The following is a 5,220-nucleotide window of genomic DNA, read 5'->3' as shown; positions in this document are numbered from 1 at the left end:
CATACTCATTGGGTAAAGACAACCGCAGCACAACGTTATCTATAGAAATCAAATCGGTCTAGGGGAGTTGTTACCTCTGGCAACAAGGGCCAGAAGTGCAGTTTAGGACAACAATGATGAGAGCATTGTGTGTGGAGAGTAGTGACAAAGCTCCGCTTGTAATATCTTGAGCTTGAAAGATGGTATGATGGATCTTAAAGGATGAGGATAGCCAAAATCCTCTCTAGAAAATATCTAACCATACTTGCAAAATCAAAATCTAGAGAGAGAAAGACTAAATTTATAGAGAGAAATACTAAAAGCCTACACTTTTTGAGGTCCCCCCAATTTGTGTAGAGATTCAAAAGGTCTCCCCACTTTGTGGAGAAACCCAAAAGGTTCCCCCACTTTGTGTAGAGGCCCAAAAGGTCCCCCCACTTTGTGTAGAGATCCAAAAGGTCCCCCTGCTTTGTGTAGAGCCTCAAAGGTCCCCCCACTTTGTGTAGAGACCCAAAAGGTCCCCCCACTTTGTGTGGAGACTCAAAGGTCCCCCCACTTTGTGTAGAGACCCAAAAGGTCCCCCCCAAAAGTGGAGGGACTCCTGTCCAAAAGGTCTCCTACAAAAGAGGAGGTACCTACGGATTATGTAGAGACCAACATGTATAAATATCTCTCAAGGGAATGAAGCTCCCACTCTTTGGGGTTCAGCGTTCAAGCTCAATATTGTGTTCATGTGATTGATCTCCATTGCGTCCATGCTCTCTTACACTATCATGTTCTAGCATGCCCTTACCCTTGCACTCCCTACCCTTGTACTCCCTCCTCCTCCTCCATCCTCCTTCCTCCTCCTCCACTGTCCTCCTCCCTCCTCCTCCTCCCTCCTCCACCCTCCACCCTCCTCCTCCTCATTCTCCCTCTCCTCCTCCCTCCTCCTCCTCCTCCTTCTTCCTCTCCTCCTCCCTCCTCCTTCCTCCTCCCTCCTCCCTCCTTCTCCTCCCTCCTCTCTCCTCCTCCCTTGTTCCTTGTCCCTCCTCTCTCCTCCCTCTTCCTCCTCCTTCCTTGTCCCTCCTCCTCAACCCTTACCCCTTGAAACCGCAAAGGGGACTAGCTCTCCACTCCTCAACCTTGGACTCCTCCTAAACCCTAGATAGCTCCCTCAACCCTGTCCCCTTTCTGAACCCTGAAATCCCCGTCTAAACCCTTGAACTCCCATGGAGGTGAGAGCTTCCATCAATGATTGAGCCCTCTTTCCCACCCACGCGTGCATGAGATTTGCTTTCCACGCTTTAGCCTATACCTCTCACCGGAACACGACCCAAGGACCTATGCTACACTTGTGAACACCTATGCTACAATGAGCAATGACAAGACTGTAGGTGACCAACACCCTCGAAACCTGCACTTGGGAGAAATAGTGACAACAAATATTGAAGAAGATGAGGCATTGATGCTTGTGGCACCAAGCATCTATGACGAAGAGGAGGAGAAACATGTCTGCGTGACAAAAAATGTCCAGATGGAAGAACTCCTAGTAATATTCTCCAGAGAAAAACCTGATGTTGAAGAGGAATTTTAGATTTCCAAATCCTGCGCAGTCTCCATTGCCACCATTTTGCAGGACGATTCATATGCCAAAGGTTGTTTGCCTGTTGCAAAACCCAAGGCAAGGGTTGAAGAACCTTATAAAAAGAAGAAACTGTTATGTGAGATAGCTTCAAGGGATGACATGATGACCCCGAAAAATGAAGCGTCCAGTCTTGAAGCCGATCCTAAATTTCCAAAGGAGGTATTGGAATATATGAAGCATATGAGTAATAAGATACCAAATAGGATGGTAATGCATGCCAATACTAAAATTTGCAGCAACCTGAGGAAAAGAAAGAGCAACCCCATCATCATGAATCACATCTACAACAGCATGGATCCCATTAATACTCAAAAAATACAAATGTCGAGGCTTGCGCAAAGCCAACGAAGGGGAAAATGCTCTCGACCAATGTATGCTTTTAGAACATAAAGAATTACCCTGTAAAAAGTCCCTGTTATTCCATTCCAAGTGAGATAGAATATGTTTCTAGTTGATAAACATTTTGGAGATTAGTAGGCAGCTCTAGTTGATAAACATTTTGGAGATTAGTAGGCAGCCTTTGATTTTTCCCTCAATAGAGCCTAAAATAAAATCCCAAGGAGTGGCCGGCCAATAACCAAAGGCAAGGGTAGTAAGTTGAGAGAGCAAATGATGCATCATGGCCGAGAACCCTGCATCAATTACAACATCATTTTGCCTTTATGAGCAAGAATATGTACATGAAGATTTAGAATATTAAGTCCTCCATGCATCTTGGGAGAACATAAATGCTTCACCGAAAGTAACCGTAAGCTTGTTTTAAGGGGCACCCATGAGACAGCCAAGCCTAACTACTATCTACAATGACCTCTCCAATGAGGCAGTGTCACATGAGATAGCTCCCATCACAACGATTGGTTGAAGGAAGCTCCAATTGAGCATGGTGCCTCCACACAATAGCAAAGGCTAAATTCCACGCCATCAACGACTCCTCCACATCGACGTGCAGGGTCACAATAGTGCCAACAAGCAACACTCTCTGCAACAACATTGGTGATACCAGCACGGCCTTCTCCAATGTACTGCTTTTCTTCACAAGCATCCTTCACGAGCTGCTGTTGCCTCCTTCTATGAGGTCCATGCAAGGGTCCATGCATTGCGCCTCACTCGAGCTTCTCTAGCAAGCCAAACGACCATATTGCGCTAGGCCATAATAGCAATGCGACTTCTCCACGCAACGACTTCAACAACGTAGACGACGAGAAGAAGACAGATTGAAGATTTTGTTCGCAAATTTCGGCAATCCCTCAAAGATTCCAAATTTCCATGTTATCTTGACCAAGGTTAGCTCTCCTCTTGAGACATGGCAGATAAGATCTTTGGGTCAAGTCAAGTTGACCCTAGAGGAGTGGGTGGTCAGGTTATCCAACTCTAGGTACACACACTGCCACGTCTTGTGCCATGCCACCACCCTTGGACCCTACCATGTCAGTAGGTCAGTCCTTATGCCATGTCAGCAAACCTAGGAACTACCATGTCATCATGATATGTGGCACATGCCACCTCAGTCGGCCACATCAATGCCATGTGTGATACCACCTTAGCACATGCCACATAACCAATGCCATGTCAACACCCCAGTGCCACCTCAATTGTGCCTTCTAAGCACTATGACCCCCTGCCAGGCGCACACAGTTTCTTCATGTGCACCCACTTGACACCTCACAGTGCTCTTTAATCACACTCTCTTCATAGGCACAGTTTTTCACCATGCATGTGAACACAGTGGCCACATCATCATTTTGCACCCTTTTTTCCCCTCCACCTACATCAAGTCGTATCTCTTGATCTAGGAAGAATTTGAGGGCACTCCAAAAAGGAAAATCATTCTAATCGAGGAAGCTTCTAAGGATGAGGGAATGCATCCACCAACATGTCAAACATCTAGTGCAACTACTGTCATAAGTTTGGACACTATGAAAGAGATTGCTGCAAGAAGCAATACAACCAAGTGGATCAATCTAGCAGCACTGCATCTTTGTTCTCTCTCTTCATTGTCTATTCGTTGTGCTTCATTATCTGTTCATTATGCTTCATTGGCTATTCATTATGGGTCTACTCGTGTTGTTGTGTAGGACTTGTCATCTCATTGGTAGCTTCTTATGGCATTTGTTGCTGTGGTCACCTGTTGTTTGAATCGTGGTTGTTTTGCTTGTTATTTGGCTTGCACTGCTCTCACTTTTTGGAGTCATCTTATAAAAGCCACAACCAAAGGCCTTTGCATATCTCTCAAGGGAGTTATTCTCTGAGCAATAACAAAGATAATAGAATTCTTATTTGTCTCTTGCTCTACAACCTTTCTAAAACACTAAGGAATAGAATGGACTTTTCTCTCGAGCCAAGTCTCAAATAGAGCACTCAAGGAATGACCTCTCAATCACTCTAAAACTAATCTAGGCTTATCTAAACTTATGCTTTGATACCATGCTAAAACATGCATGCCTCAAGATCTATGGAATGCTCTAAGGTGGATGGAACTAGCTAAGTGCAAATATGATGAAGAGAGTGCTCATGACATCATACCTCAAGTCAATTAAGCAGAATCTTGAGTGTAGGTGCATTTTTTTTTCTTTCAACAATACAATATCTTCTTATATAGAGAGCCTTTAGAATAATCAACACTTGTGGGATCCTCTGATCCACATCTCTCCTTGTGGATGTCCTTGATCCACATCCTCACATCATGTAGTCCACATCCTAGGGTGGCTACTTTAATACATTCCTATACCATACCTTAGCCTTTAATCTATGTGCACATGGTACCACATCTCAACACAAGAATGGTTCACAAAGATGAAACCATTATAAGGTCAGAAGAATGTCATCTACACGGCCAATAATACACCGAATCCAATTCAAGGGACAAGCATTATCCCTATGAACAATTTCATTGGTACTAAAGGATTGGTGACAGATGTACTCTATGTTCCAAAGCTCAGCAACAACGTCTTGTCAGTAGGTCAAATCACAGAACACAATTATTGAGTCACGTTCAACGAAGATGAATGCACTATCAGAGACAAACCCATAGGATTTCAGCTAGTAGGAAAAGTAGTCAAGGAAGGATGCTTGTTTAGAATGCCAGCAATAGTACCAGATTTGTATGCCATGTCAGCTCAATCGCAACAAATGCCACTATAAGTAAAATGGTACGAGATATGGTCATGTCAATTTCAAGAGCTTGATAGATCTCAAGAATCAGAATATGGCAATTGGGATTCCTAGCTATAGTTCCTTGGAAAAGTTTGCGAAGCATGCTGCTTCGGCAAACAAAAGCAAACCAACTTTGGCAGAAGCACCTCTCAAGAGGATGAGGTATTCTTGATTTGATACATATATATGTATGGGGTTATGCCCAAACCCACAACATCAATGGTTCACTTTACTACTTGACTTTCATTGATGACTACAACAAATATTGTTGGGTCTAATTTCTGAAAGAGAAATCTAAAGTGTTTTCTAGCTTTCAAGAATTCAAAGCCATGGTAGAAAACCAGACAAGCATAAAGATCAAAGTCACGAGATTAGATAGAGGAGTTGAATATATGTCTTCAGCATTCATGAACTTTTGCAGAAGTCACATCATTCGAAGACAATTCACTTGTGTAGACACT

This window comes from Dipteris shenzhenensis, chromosome 3 (assembly GCF_047967505.1).
Source record: "Dipteris shenzhenensis isolate YYH24624 ecotype China chromosome 3, Dip_SZ_1.0, whole genome shotgun sequence".
NCBI lineage: Eukaryota > Viridiplantae > Streptophyta > Polypodiopsida > Gleicheniales > Dipteridaceae > Dipteris > Dipteris shenzhenensis.
This window is presented reverse-complemented; position numbering follows the sequence as displayed.